This window comes from Cnephaeus nilssonii, assembly GCF_951640355.1.
Source record: "Cnephaeus nilssonii genome assembly, chromosome: 6".
Lineage (NCBI taxonomy): Eukaryota > Metazoa > Chordata > Mammalia > Chiroptera > Vespertilionidae > Cnephaeus > Cnephaeus nilssonii.
In genome coordinates, this window is record NC_137077.1 from 3530865 (window position 1) to 3546620 (window position 15756).

Below are 15756 nucleotides of genomic sequence, written 5' to 3' on the forward strand. Positions count from 1 at the left end.
TTGGTCGCGCGCCGTCACCTGACGCTCTGTTATTTCCTGTGTGTTGGGAGAATGGAGAGAAAAAATCCCGAATCGAGCGGCTTTCCGCCCCAGCGAGGCGGCCGCGGCCTCCGCCTGGGGAGCCCGCCCTGAGGCGCGCCCGACCGGGGAGCGAGCGCGCGGGCCGGAGCGAGCCTCGAGAGGCCGCGGCCCCGGCCCGCCCCGCCGCCGGCCCGGGCGCCCGAGCTGGAGGCGGCGGAGGCTCCCCCACCCCCACCCCGCGCAGCGCCGCCTGCCGCCGCTCCCTCCCCTCCCGCCCCCGGCCGAGGCCGAGGGACCGGGCGGGGGTCTCCCGCAGGTAACCGCCGCCCGGGATGGGGATAGGGTCCGGGCTGAGGCGCTGGGGCTACGGCTGAGGCGCTGGGGCCGGGCCGGGGTGTCCGGCCTCGAGGGCTGGGGGCAGAGGTACTTGCCCGGCCCGAACCGGGAGTGCTGAGACCACCGGACTCTGAGGCCGGGACTCGCGGTGCCGGGGGCCATGGCCCGGCCCGACCCGGAGTGCAGAGAGGAGGGGCCTGGCCTCGAGGGTTGCTGAGGGGAAGAGCCCGGCCTGGCATCCGGGCGTGAGGGGTCTCGGTCCGGCCTGGGAGTCCCTCAGGGCTTGGACACCGTCCTAGCCCGAAGGTGCCGAGGGGCGGGGGGGGAGGGTACCTGCTGGCCGCGGTCTCTGGTGCCCAGGAGGAGGGTGCGAGCGGGCGGTGCCCCGGGGTCGGCGAGGTCAGCGCCGCCGGCCCTGGGGCCCCTGACCGCCTCGGGGACCAGGCTGCGCTCGCCGCTTCGCTGCGGGCTGGGGGCGAGGCCGGCGGGCGGAGGGCCGGGCTTGGGGCTGGGAGGGGCCGGGCGGGAGCGGCGCTGGGCTCCCGGGAGTCGGAGCGCGCCCCGGCCGCGGCAGGGACAGGGAGCCGCTTATTGCCCTGCGAACACCTGAAGCCATGTGGACGCGGCGGCTGCTCGCCTGTTGGGGGCGGAGGGCAGGTAGCGGCTGGCCTGGCGCACGGTCCCGGGGCGGGGCGGGGAGCGCAGCGCAGGACACACTTCCTGCGTGGGGTTTTCTCCTTCTGCCTCGCGGGGGGAGCAGGGCGGGGTGTGGGGTCCCGTGGTCCCCGCGTGCGAGCGGGCGCTCGTTTGGGGGCCCGGGGCGCTCAGCTTCTGCTCCCTCGCGGAGGGGAAAGTGGTGTTGAAGGAGGGTGGCTGATCTGGCCCTGCCCGTGGCCACGGCGCGAGGTGGACCGTCTCCCGTGCACCGGGACGGGAGAGGAGGATTTACTGAGTTGGGTGGGGGCGGTGCCGAAGACCAGCCGCCTTCCCGGGCCTGTGGGTGGGGATGATTGTGTGTTTTGGTGGCTGAGGATACTAGCACTGTCTGCCGGTGTGAAACCTTTAGTTTGCCCTCAGGGGGACAGCTCAAAATTAGGATCCTCCCCCTTTCCCTCGGCTTTTTTTTTTTTCTTTTCTTTTTCCTTTTTTTCCCTTTCAAAGATTAGATTAGATGACTCTGGTAACTGCTGTAAAATGGATGGAATTTTCGAGCTATTATCTAACGGGGAGATCTTTGGATGATAATTGGACCCTTATGTTAACAGCTTCAGGGAAGAGTTTTATGAAACATCTTACATGGGGTGGCAGCTTGGTGGAGTGGGAAACTGCATTGACGTCTGGACCTGGGAGACCAGCAATCTACTTCCAGCTTTGCCTCCAATAAACCGTAACCTTGGCCACGTTCCCTACCCTCTCAAGGCTCCCAATTTCCTCCTCTGTTAAATGAGGACTCCCTTCCAGGGCAGACGTTACAGGGGTTTGGGGCAGGTGTGGTGTTTGTTTGTTTGTTTGTTTGTTTGTTTTTGGTCTCTCCTTTCTGCTTTTGTGTTAGCCAGAAGCTTCCTGACTGCAGAAATGCAGGCCGTGCCTTACCTGGCTTTTGAAAGCCCGACTCACTTTTAGCTTCCAGCCACTTCTCCAACAGAGCATAAAACTAAGTCAGAGTAGTTTTCCCTCAAATCCCAGACGCTGTTCTGTGCTTCTCAGAAAGTATATTGTATTCTAGCCTGTGCTGAGTGTGCCTTGTTTTTGTGTTTGTTTGTTTGTTTTTTTGTCTTTGAGCAAGAAGTTAGTAGGAAAAATATTTGAGGGAACATTTGACTACTTGGAGCTGTGGATATAGCACAAGTATATTTGGTGACAAGTGTGTTTGGGTCCGTGTGTTGTTGGCTGCAAGGAATTCCAAGATCTTTCTGTGCAGTGGATTGGGGAGGGATTTATTGAAAGTTCTTTCAGATTTCTGGCTTCAGTATTCTCAGAGTAGGAATGAAGTGGAATTCCATAATATATATGTCCTGCGAAATGGCATGCTAGTGGAATTAACTATCACCTCAGGGTGCACTCATTATTTGCATCCCCAATTTATTCCTTAATGGTAGCTGTATGCTTCCTCTCAGATGTTGAAGAACCCCAATTAGTTTCACTGATTTTTATGGTGTGTGAGGGCCTTAGGCCATGCTTCTGACAGGTTAGTCCTTCTAGATCAGCCCCAGAAGTTGGTCTTGTTTGTCCTAAGTTTCTACTACTATGATGCTTGAAGGACATGTGCCTAAGGTGTAATAGTCTCTCTAAGATCACTCTTTTATTCAGTCTGTACAAACACAGTTTCAAACGGAAGTCAGCACTGGGAAGTTTGCTCATACTGCTGACTTTGGAGGTACACTTTTTCTTGTGTGTTAACGTCAGGCCTGTCACATAGGTAGACCCTTAGCCAGCTCTGTAGCTATCAGTTATTGGAGTTTCCCACATAAGCAATTTATTTACAGTGATATCTGAGTTATGACCTTGTTTGGTATGGAATTTTAAAAACCTTAGTTCCTTACATTGTAAGCAGTTATCAAATGTATATTTACATTTTGTTACAAGGAAAAGTTATAAAACTTCTTTCTACAAAGGTAATTTGTGTGTTTATACATGTAAGAGAAGGTTGCCAAAGTACTAAGATGTCAGGAGACATCTTTTATGTGTTATAACTTTTTAGTGGTATGGAATGGAATTCAGCTGAAATCTCATCTATTTAGACCTAGAAATTAGAGTTGGACTACTTCTGGTGGGTTCAGATGGGAAGAATGCTAGCATTTGTGTGTGTGTTGTTTTTTGTAAAGATTCAATATGCTAGGTTGTGTTCAAGGTATTTTAAGTTGCCTTAAAAAATCCACCCAGCAGACCTTTCTCCTTTTTTGAGAGGTCATAGAGCTAGTGAGTGGTCAGGGTTTGAGTGTGACCATCCTCTGCATGGCTCCAGAGCCTTTACTAGGTCCAGTGTAGCTCAGTGCCTGTTTAAGGCAAAATCAGATAGAGGTAGGTTGGTCTTGAAATCTGGACTTGGACAAAATACTGGAAAGCATGATTTTTGTGACTATGCCAAGTGGTTTAGTGGCCCCTTGGAGTTTTCTTAACTTTCACTTTCCCCATTCCGGGCCCGTTTTGCCAGTGCACCTGAGATTTAATCTAAAAAAGTTTCTCTTTCATACCCATTTCTGCAGCTCTGTCCTGAGCTGGATTCTTTTACCAGCTTAAAGAGTGATCTCTTATCTGTTACTGGTTTATAATGCACAGGAATCATGTTATCTGGTGATTGCTCTCAGTTTGACCAGATGGGACTCAAACGATGTGTTTACAAAAGACAGTCCTTTTCCCAGTATGCCTTTGGTATTCTTCCTCCTGGGGGCTTGCGTTCAAGGCACCCGAGTGCTCATTAGATCTGCCTGAGCCTTCTAACTCTGCTGCCTTCATTTTCTTTTTGTGGAAGTAAAGGTAACAAAATAAAGCAAACCAATAAAACCCTAGTTATATTGGAGCAAAACTGTACATCAAAGTTACACATTTGAAATATAATACAGTTGACTCAACACAGGGTTTGGGGCACTGATTTCCCCACCTCTGATGTGTAACTTTGACTCCCCCAAAACTTTACCGATAGCCTACTGTTGGCCAGAAGCTTTACCAATAACATAAACAGTTGATAAACACATATTTTGTATGTTACATGTGTTATACACTGTATTCTTACAATAAAGTAAGCTAGAGGAAAGAATGTTATTAAGAAAACCATAAGGATAATACATTTATAGCATTTATTAAAAAAAACTTGCATATAAGTGGACCTGCGTAGTTCAAACCCATATTTTTTTTAAGGGTAACTCCATAATGAAAATAAGGTTTTCATAGTGCATGATTTGGGCACATTGCATTTAGACTAGATAATTTTTTTATTATTAGTTAGGCTGTTGTCCCTTTAATACCTGTGTAGGTACAGTGTAGGTGCAAAGGTGGTCACGGCCACAAACATAGTCAGGACTTTCTGCATTAGAGCTGTGTTTGCTTTGTAAGGAATGCACATGGCCCTGCGGGAAGATGAACTGTGAGGTGACTTATTGGTATGTCTGATGCTTTGTTGTGGGGAAGTTAAGGGAAAAAGGTTAGCTACGGGAAAATATCTGTGTTGCAGTGTGTACCTGTAAGCTGTTCTGTAGGAAAGGGTGCAAGTTCATTGGAATACTTGACTGTCAGCCTGATGGGAAGATGGTTTCATGTTTAAACATGACATCCTTGAACATGGATTAAGGTTCTCTGTGTGTTGGGTTCTAATTTTCATTTGTAGGTATTTGTAGGCACTGTTCTAAGCATGGGAGACACAGTGGAGGCCAAGAGAGGTGTCTGCTCTGGAGACAGACTGTAACCAGTACGTCAATACGAATGTCAGGTGGTGATAATAGCTATGAAGCGAATACAAAGAGAGAGACTCAGGAATGGGACTTCAGAATAGTCATGAAGTTGCCCGTGCTTCTGAAGCCTTTTCTGCCAGAAGGCCAGTCAGACTTGATCTGTGGGACAGGTGGAATGGCATAAAGGTAAATAATTTGCTTTAGCCCTGGGCATCTTGAGAAGTTAATCCAAAGAATAGAGGTGGGTTGATTGAAGTCTTCCCTCTGTTTATATCTTTATGCTTTTGTGAGTGGGGACCTAGCTCAAAAGAGCTTAAGAGGGATCATTGTAAAGGGTAAGAAAGAGGAATGTTATCTGCTTTTCTTTAGTCGTTCCAATCGGAAATGTAGAGATGGGTGAAAATATTGATGGGTGCTAGGCATTATTAGAAACATCCTTTAGTTGTGTGTATGTTTCTTTGTCGGGGAATTGGAGTGGGATGTTATAATCATCACACTTTGTTAAAGCTTCAAGTGAAGCCAGCAACTATTAGTGACATCTGTATGCAGGGCACTGTGCTAGGTATTGTTTCAAATGAAGGATCCAAAGTGACTGATTGGAACTGGGGTATGTGTGTGGAGGGGGGAGCTGTTGAGGGAAGCAGGATAGCTGGAAGAGTGGGGGCTCTGGCAGGGACGGAAACAACAGGGTCAGACAGGCTTCCTTACCCATAGCCCAGAGGGTTCATCCTCCCAGGCTTTCCCAGCCAGCTGGCCCGCGTCCTACATACATAGCTTCACCCCCTTTTCTGTGTGCTCTGATTATCTACACTAATAAAAGAGAAAGATGCAAATTGACTGTACCTTCGTGGTGTCCATCAGCCAATCAGGAGTGAGTATGCAAATTAACCCAACAAAGACGGAGGGTTAATTTGCATACACAGGCGCCAAGCAGCCAGGGCAGGACGCAGGCGTTCTGCACCGCCCCAGCCGCTCCGGGCCTCTGGGCAGCACGGGAAGGCAGAAAGGCGGCTCTGTGCTGGAGCAAAGGTGGAAAGGCGGCTCTGTCCGGAGCGAAGGCGGTGCCGGCAGCCAGGGGAAGAAAGGCCCATTCTTGCATGAATCTTTGTGCATCGGGCCTCTAGTAGAATTATATAGAGAATGTGAGGAAACCTAAGAAATTGTTTAGTTTAGCCCTTTGCCTACAACTCAGGAAAGATGCTGAGAAGGTGGTGACTTGGCCCAAGTTATGTTGCTTTACACTGACAGACTCAAGGCTAGGACCCTGTTCTTTTCTACCAGAGTCCATGCTCTCCCCAGAGGATTGATAGTCAGCAGTTGCTCTTGGGTAGAAAAAAGAAAGGAAGCCTCTGGGTGCTAATGTACTCACTTAGGGAAAAGCCTGTGTAGCTCAGTCTTAAGAAGTCAGAGGAAAGCCCTGGCTGGGTAGCTCAGTTGGTTAGAGCGTCCGGAGCGAAGGCAGTGCCGGCAGCCAGGGGAAGGAAGGGTTGATCCCTGGTCAGGGCACATACAAGAATCAACCAACGAATGCATAAATAAGTGGAACAACAAATCCCTCCCCCTCTCCCTCTCTCCCTCTCCCTCTCCCCCTCTCCCTCTCCCTCTCCCTCTCCCTCTCCCTCTCTCCCTCTCTCTCTCTCCCCCTCTCCCTCTCCTCCTCTCCCTCTCCTTCTCCTCTTCTCCCTCTCCTCCTCTCCCTCTCCCTCTCCTCCTCTCCCTCTCCTCCTCTCCCTCTCCCTCTCCTCCTCTCCCTCTCCTCCTCTCCCTCTCCTTCTCCTCTTCTCCCTCTCCTCCTCTCCCTCTCCCTCTCCTCCTCTCCTCCTCTTCCTCTCCCTCTCTCTCCCCTTCTCCCTCTGTCCTTCCTCCCTTTCTCCCCCCTCCCCCTCCCCACTCCCCCCAACACAAATCAATCAATAAAACATTTTTTTTTAAATGCAGTACCTAACTGTTGAGTCAGGGGCGCTGGTTTCTTTTTTTAAAAAGTCAGGGAAAAGAGCACATCAATCTTGAAAGCAGAGGATGGACAGAGAAAATTGTACCACTGTTACTTTCACAAAGAGACGCAGTGTTGATTTCTTAGGCCCCATTGAGACCTAATCTCATCCTGATTATTTCTTGGTGCAGAATGAATGACAGGGAGAAGCTCTTTGCCACATTTAGCATTAGTTGTGAAGTTAGAATAAGGCCCTTCAGATATAGGGGGAAATTTCTTATATGTGGCTTAAACCTGAGTTCTAAAATTCTAATTGAGGCCCTAGTAGTCCTAAATTTTCACCTCCAGACTTCTGTGTCAGGGAGGATTTCACTTCTACATTTAGAAGCACCTTAACTATGAGGCATTACTTTGGTAGCCTGGGGATTATCGCTGTGCCTGACAACAGGAGGGATTCTTGAGAAGCAGGGCTGGTTCCCTGGACATTGCCCTCAGTGCTCTGGTGGGCCAGTTACCGGGGGCAGATTTTGTATGCCGGTGGCACTCTTCTGTAAAGGTCCATGTGATGGGCACTTTATGGAGGCAGCAGAGCATTGGAAGGAAGATGTGTGGCCTCAGTCTGGCTCCGACACTTACTAGCAGTGACCTTGGGCATTTTGCCTGCACCACCGTTTCCTCAGGGCCGTTGGGAAAGGAACTGAAATAAGAAGAGCACACAGTGGGTGCACCACCCACAGGTGACGCTCATTGGATGGTAGTTTTCCGTAAACACACTGGACTCCAGAGCAGGCCTGGTTCCTGCTGAACCTAGCGCTTTTCTGCCCTTAACTATCTGCCCCGTAGAGAAAGGCAGTTAAACAGGGATATCAGAAGTGCTCTGACGGAGGACATGGTGCTGTACCAAGACATGTACCCCTGCCAACTGGCATGGCTCAGAGGTTGAGCGCCGACCCATGAACCAGGAGGTCATGGTTCAATTCCCGGTCAGGGCACATGCACAGGTTGCGGGCTCGATTCCCATTGGGGAGTGTGCAGGAGGCAGCCAATTCTCTCTCATCATTGATGTTTCTCTCTCTCCCTTCTCTGAAAGAAAAAAAAAAGACTTGTAAACCTGACTTGAAAGATCACAGGAGGCCTCTCAAAGGAAGACTGTTCACTTCCTCATCGCCCACTTGTCTCCCCGCTCTCTTCCCACCTCTATACTCGACCATTGACGGTCTCTGGACCCTGTCCCCAGTGTTCTCAGATACCCTCAGGCTTTCGTGGTTGTCCATAAGCTGACCACCCCCCATGGGTATCTTCAGCCAGACCTCTCCTAGCTCCTCCAACTTCTGCTTGACGCAGCTGTTTGAATATCTCACCAGCAGCTTGAGCGTCACAGTCCAAAACTGAACACAGATTCCTCAGAAACTCTCTCCCCTCCTCTTGTTCCCTTCTCCTTAAGTGGCTTTGTCTTCCACCCAGTTTCTCAGGTCAGATTCCTCCTTTTCACTCAGCACCCTCCACTTCTAATCCATCACCAAGTTACTGTCAGTGCGGCGTCCATACCTGACTGAATCTGTCTGCTCTTCGCCACCACCCCTCGCCTCCCTCCCTGTTGCTACCGTGGCCTCCCTATTTCTACTCCTGTCTGTCTTCATTTCACTTTGCCCCGAGTAGCTAAGAGTTACCTGTCTCTGCTCCACTTAAAATCTCTTAACAGTTTCTCATAGAACTTGGAAGAAAATTCAAACTCCTTGCCATCTCCCACAAGGCTCTGAAAACCTGGGCCCCTGCCCACTTCTGACTCTCTCCTGCTGCTTTTGCTTGCTGTCCTCCAGCACATTCACCTCTCGGTCCCCTGAAGGCGTCAAGTTCTTTCCCACCTCGGAGGCTATGCTAATTCCTCTGCCCAGAACCGTGGTCAGCAAACTGCGGCTCATGAGCCACATGCGGCTCTTTGGCCCCTTGAGTGTGGCTCTTCCACAAAATACCACGGCCTGGGCGAGTCTATTTTGAAGAAGTGGCGTTAGAAGAAGTTTAAGTTTAAAAAATTAGGCTCTCAAAAGAAATTTCAATTGTACTGTTGATATTTGGCTCTGTTGACTAATGAGTTTGCCGACCACTGGCCCAGAACACTGGCCATCCCAGACTTTTCTCATCCTTCAGGATATTTGTTGAATGAATAAACAGCATGAGACAGGCAGGAAAGGGGGTGGGGTAAGGAGGAAAAATGCCCTTGAGGTTGCTGAAAGAGTGTGAGTTTGGTTGTGGCACAGGTGGAGTGTATTCAAGTAAAATAGCTAGGCGTGAGGCAGCCAGAACTCAGCTACACGCTCAGGAGACGATAAAATGATGCCACAACTCGAAAAACTGGAAGTTTCTTAAAAAGTTGAACATATGTCTACCCTGTGACAGAGAAGTTCCATTTTTAGATATTTATGCAAGAGAAATGAAAATACATGTCCACAAATAGGCCTTGTATAAGAATGCTCATAGCAGCTTTATTTATTTTAATTTTATTTTTTATTGGTTTCAGAAAAGAAGGGCAAGAGAGATAGAACATCAATGATGAGAGAGAATCATTGATCGGCTGCCTCCTGCATGCCCCACACTGGGGATCGAGCCTGCAACCTGGGCATGTGCCCTGACCAGGAATCAAACCATGACCTCCTGGTTCATAGGTCAATACTCAATCCCTGCGCCATGCCGGCTGGGCTTTAAATTTTTTATTCATTGATTTAGGAGATGCCGATTTGTTTTTCCATTTAGTTGTGCATTCATTGGAGATCGAAACTGCAGCCTTGGCATATTGGGCCGACATTCCAACCAACTGAGCTACCTGGCCAGGGCCATAGCTTTATTCAGATGCCCACCAGGCGGAGAATGGATAGACAGACTGATACATTCTTCACTAAAAGACCACTCAGCAATAAAAAGAAACAAACTACTGATACATGTAATAAGGATGAGTATCACATTGATCATAACTCCGTATTTTCAATCCCTATTTTGCCCTTTTCCAAACCATTTCCCACTTATCAGCTAACGGGATCTTTTACGTTCAGGTTAGATTATCTCATTTGTCTTCCTTTGACCCTCCAGTAGCTTTTCAGCGCTTTCATGGTGGCCAACGAGGGCCCATCTGACCCCTGCCTCCCTCTGGGCCCCTTTGACCTGGTTTCCCCTTGCTTCTTAAGTTCCAACCTCATTGACCTTCCTGCTGTTTCTCAACAGCCCAAGTTCATTTCTACCTGAGGACCTTGACATTTGGCTCCTCCCTCTGCCAGGAGCACTCTACCTCCCAAATCCCTGGGGAACTTGTTTTTGTTTTGTCTTTCAGGTTCAGTTTAAATGTGTCCTCCTCCAAGAGGTGTTTTCTGACCGACACACTCCTCTACCCCCACCACCCTGGCCTATAGTAGTGCCCCATCACCTTACCCTGCTTTATTTTATTCATAACTTTGATCACCATCTGAAATCATCTTGTCTTTTATTTGTTGCCTATCTCCTCCCTCTAGGATGAAGCTTGGCTTCTTGTTCACTGCTGTGTACTTCTTGTACAGAGGGGGTCATAAGTACTGACTAAGAAGGTATTGAGGATGGCCTGGCGGTGATGGGATGAGACCGGTTGAGGAGGTGGATTTGTGAGGGAGAAGGACAGTCAAGACTTCTGGCGAAGTGCTTCCTTTTTTCCTATCTGAGTGATGGGCGTCTCCCGCCAGTGACAGGGACTTTACAGAGCTCAGGCCCAAGAAGGTTCTGGAGTTGTAGGCGCCACCCACCCCACCCTTTCAGTTGTGTTCTTGTTGCTAATAATGACTAGTGCTCAGAGGGTCAGGACAAAACTCTGAGGAATGTGAACATTTAAGGGGGCAGGGTGGCATTTAAAGAGCAGAGAGGATGCAACCTGACAGGGTAGGAGGAAAACCCAGATGTGTGGCATGAGGAAAGAAAGCGTTTCAGGTCGGAGGCAGCAGCCAGCAGTGCTGAGGTATGTGGTTGGGGGGGAGGGGGTGACTGAAGCCCAGTAGTTGTATGTTTATTGATGAGAAAAGGAGGTGAAGAAGTGGAGACAATGAGTTTGGAGTCAAACCTTCCTAAAGTTTGGTAAATAAAAAGGAGCTGCAGGGAGAATCTGGAGTCAAGAGAAGACATTTTTTAAAAAAGAGGAGAGAACCTTGAGCCTGTGTAAATTGAGGTGGGAAGGAGCCTGAGAGTGCTGGATTGAGGACCTTCCTGGAGAACCTGGGGCCCAAGTCCATCCAGGGGACTGGCTTTGGATAGTAAGAACCCCCCTCCCAGAGGAAAGCAGAGGTGCGCGGGCAGAAGCAGATGGGCCTGGGGTGGGAAGGCAAGGGCTGCTTGTCTGTGTCTGTGAAGGCACTCTGCCCAGGACAGGAGTGAGGTTGGAAGCTGGAAGAATGGAGGGGAGATTTGGGGAGACTGCTGTGGCAAGCAGATAGAGCCAACTAAGGAAACGAGCCACAGGGAAAGGGGAAAAGTAGTTAAGATGAGCTTTCTTCCTCTTCCTGGAATTTTTGAGAACTGGTCAGACCTTTGCAATTCTTTGTCTAGTTTTGGATTCCAGTGATTTGAACTCCGCTTTTCCTGCCTCATGTCTGGCAGTTCCACTCCTTTCCCATCAGCCTCTGCCGTCCCTGTGCATTGGACCAGTGACTTGTACATTATTGTACAGCTCTCAGGTTTTATTAAACCAGTGCTTTATAGCATTCACTGTGTTAGGTGTTGTATCAAAACATCACAGAGAAGTGGGAGTCACTCTTACTCCCTGAGAGCTGGGCTGTCCCAGGTCTGCAGAGGCATCTGGGTCCCAGGTGGCCTGGCCAGGGCACAAGAGATGGGAGTCATCATCCTCTTTCCAAGTCCAGCCCGAGCAGCTCTCGTCATCGCTCTCTTATCTTTTGGGAATCTGCGTAAGATTTGTGCTGGAAAAACTGGAAAATATTTTTTAACACCACTGCCCAAGGCTCTAAGGTCCTTGTGGTCAAGACTGTGTTTTGTTTTGTTTTATTTTATAGCCCCAGAACTGGCACGTGGCCTGTGAGTGCATTGAGAGTGAATGCACCCTTTTGCCCCTGACCCTCTTCTCTGGAATGCCCTGTCTTCCTCCTCTATCTATCCTCATCTGCATATTACAGTAATATAGAATGTATCTATTTCACCCCAGTTTCTCTATTCTTAGATGGCTACCATGCCTTGTTAATCTTCATGTCCCTTTCCCATAGTAGGTGTTAAAGTAATGTTAAATTTGGATTTTTAGAAAACTTGCAGAGCTTTCCTGTGAGTGAGTAAAATGGTTGAAGGATAAGGAAAACATTCAGAGGCAGTATCAGGCCAAGAACTTAGGTCATTTAGCCTGGTAAAGTATTCAGAGCACTGAGTTGATGAGGGTCTTAGGGTATGTTAGAGTGATGGCTCTTCCTCATCTCCCAGAAGGAAGACAGTAGATGAGGTTGGATGGGGTATTAAGTGTCAGAGGTGCACAAACGAAGGAACTCTCTGCCCTATGAAGAAAGCTGGGAATTCTTCCCGCGGAGTTTTTTTTTTCTCTCTTTATTTTTTTGTTAATCCTCACCCGAGGATATTTTTCCATTGATTTTTAGAAAGCATGAAAGACAGAAACATCGATGTGAAACATCGATGGGTTGCCTCCTGCACAAGCCTCAACCAGGACCCAGGCCAGGGAGGAACCTTCAACCAAGGTACATGTCCTTGACCGGAATCGAACCCGGGACCTTTTGGTTCATTGGCTGACACTCTATCCACTGAGCCAAACTGGCTAGGGCAGTGGTCGGCAAACTCATTAGTCAGCAGAGTCAAATGTCAACAGTACAATGATTGAAATTTCTTTTGAGAGCCAAGTATTTTAAACTTAAACTTCTTCTAATGCCACTTCTTCAAAATAGACTCATCCAGGCCGTGTTATTTTGTGGAAGAGCCACACTCAAGGGGCCAAAGAGCTGCATGTGGCTCACAAGCCGCAGTTTGCCAACCATGGGGCTAGGGTAAGAGTTTTATCTTTTAAATATGTTCATATTTATTTTAGAAAGCAGAAGGGAGAGAGATACAGAGATAGAAACATCATGGACCGACTGCCTCTTGCACATCCCCTACTGGTGATCGAGCAACCCTGACCGGGAATCAAACCATGACTTCTTGGTTTTCTAGGTCGATGCTCAACCACTGAGCCACACCGACTGGGCCCTCCTGGAGAGTTTTAGAACAACAAATTAGACTCTCTTGTGTTCCATAGTTTCTACTTGATGGCAGAGGTATGGAGAACATGCCCTCAAGATTCCAGCCAAACAACTCCTATCAATTAAACATACAGTCAGTATAAATGAACCTAAACAGATTGATAGGAACCTAACCTGTACATGAGTGAACAAACATAAGGAAAAATAAACATGTTGCATTGAATTTAATGCTATGTTTTTCCTGTAGTAGATACCTGAGTTTAAATATCATAGTAGTAGAACCTTAATTTTCTTTTAGTTGAAGAAATCTTTGTGGAAGGAGATTTAAGTTCTGACATACTGAATAGGAGAAATCAGAGTTGGAGTGAAGGACTTTAATAATGATGCAGCCTGTATCATTTATCTCTTTTAGAAAAAAAAAACTTTAAAATTTTGTTGTATTGGCCAGCAAAGTGCTGAAAGTTGGCTACCCCTAAAGATAAGGTACACAGGAAATGAAGCCTATGAGAATGACACATCAGAGAAAATACAAGAAAAAGAAAATTTCATTTCAGACAACATTGCTAAGTGTATACTGTGCTAGGCACAAGAAGTATAAAAATAAATAACACACGCCTTCCCTGGAGTTTAGTGTCTGTGGGAGAGTCACACATGGACAGTTAACATTTGTAAAGTCTACATAGGATCTATAGGCTGTAATAGGGGTGTGGCCAGAGTTCCAGGAGAGAACTGGGGAAGAGGCATTCCTCCAGGTGGGGAGAATATCGGAGCAGGCTGTGGGGGAGAAGGGGACATGGGAGTAGGACCTAGAAAGATGGATTGGGGAGAGTCATGTGGATGAGTGGGGCCTTCAAGAGCCATGGCTCTGAAGTATATGACACATTACATAGCAAAGCACAAGTCCTTAGAGGGACCGGAGATTACCAGGAAGGGCCAGTCAGGAGGGAGTGTAGGCTGACAGTGAGGTGGGAATAGCTTGGTGATGGGCCTTGAATATGGGCCAACCTACTTGGTTCTCCTGAGTGGAACAGGTTTTGTGAAGAAGGGTGTGATATGTGGTTGAGAGATGTGTTCTGATTGTGAGAGGAGAGGTGGAGGTGGGAAGGATGGGAGGGCTGGAAGCATTCTTGCCTCTCTGGTTTTCCCCTGGCTAAAGCCCTAATCCCTAATCTGCGTGAGAAAGATCTATAAAATTTAATAACTGGTTTAAATAAAATGGCTGTACAGGAAATTTTGGCATCAACCCACTTTGATTCCAAAATAGATAGGCACAGATATCCTATCTAATAATAGACAAATATGCAAATTGACCTACCTCTGACACACCCACAAGCCATGCCCACCATCCAATCAGAGCGAGTATGCAAATTAACCCAAACCAAGATGGCTACAGCCACAGAGAGCAAGGTTTCCTAGGTAACAGAGGAAGCCAAGCTTTCTGCCTGCCCTTGCCAGGCCTAAGCCTCCCCTCAAGCTACAAAGTTTCAATTATAGAAGGTAAATTCAAACAAATGGCGGCAGAATGGAGCTTGAGAGAGCAGGCCAGGGTTGCTGCCGGCAACAGGGGAAGCAAAGCTTTCCGCACACCCCGGCCAGGCCCACCCGCTTAAGGCAACAAAGTTTCAATTATAACCCCAACACAAATGGCTACCTGCCTCGGAGGAGGGAGCCCCAGGCTTGGCTCCGCTCCAGGCTACAAAGTTTCAATTGTAGAAGGAAAATAAATTCCAGATACCAGGGCCTCTGCTTGCGTTGCCAGGGGGCGTGGCCGGCCTGCAAACCACCACAGGCCCCTCGCTCAGGCCGCCCCATGCCCCAAGGGAACCCCCACCTGATCCGGGACACCCTTCAGGGCAAACCAGCTGGCCCCCACCCCTGTACCAGGCCTCTATCCTATCTAATAAAAGAGTAATATGCAGATTGATCATCACTGCAACACACAATATAGCTGCCCCCATGTGGTCAAAGATCCTGCCCCCATGTGGACACAAGATGGCCACCACAAGATGGCCAGCAGGAGAGGGCAGTTGGGAGGCACCCAGCCTGCAAGGGAGGGCAGTTGAGAAGGACCAGGCCTGCAAGGGAGGGCAGTTGGAGGTGATCAACCCTGCAGGAGAGGGCAGTTAGGGGTAACCAGGCCGGCAGAGGAGGGAAGTTGGGGGCAAACAGGCTGGCAGCAGAGTGGTTAGGGGGTGATCAGGCTAGCAGGCAGAAGCGGTTAGGGGCAATCAGGAAGGCACGCAGGCAGGCAAGCAGTTGGGAGCCAGCAGTCCTGGACTGTGAGAGGGATGTCCGACTGCCTGTTTAGGCCCGATCGGGATCAGGCCTAAACGGGCAGACGGGCATCCCTCGAGGGGTCCCAGATTGGAGAGGGTACAGGCTGCGCTGAGGGACAACCCCCTGCCGTGCACGAATTTCGTGCACCGGGCCTTTAGTTTTATTTATAAAAAACTTTAGTAAATAATAGTATAAGTAATTATTTTATATAAATAATAAATTCTAAATTCCAGGGATTGTTGTAAACACTTAAAAATATTAGCTTGCTTAATTTTTGTCAAAATTATATGAGGGAGGTACTTTTATGTCTGTTTTCAGATGAGGAAACTGTATAACAGAGAGGTTGAATGACTTGCCCAAGGTCTCTCATCTAAAAAGGAGCAGGGCCAGCGTTTGAAATCAGGCATCCTGACTTCAGATTCTGTGCCCTTAACCTGTACACAGAGAGATTCTGTATTTAATTTTAATGAACTAGAAGATAACTCTTGGAGAACTACAAATTGGTAGTCACAAAATAGTCCTGGAGATGTAAGTACAGCATAGGGAATATAGTCACTAATACTGTAGTGACCATGTACAGTAACAGGTGGGTACCTGAAAT

At 48.5% G+C, this 15756-nt stretch overlaps 1 protein-coding gene across 1 annotated transcript in view; it reads left to right on the forward strand.

Moving 5' to 3' along the window:
- Positions 1–205: 205 nt before the first annotated feature.
- The window catches only part of TCF20 (transcription factor 20), an 84445-nt gene continuing 68894 nt past the window's right edge, over positions 206–15756 (forward strand). Inside the window, exon 1 of the mRNA XM_079773562.1 lies at positions 206–337. The gene's annotated coding sequence lies outside the window, so the exon portion shown is untranslated. The remainder of the gene's footprint in view (positions 338–15756) is intronic.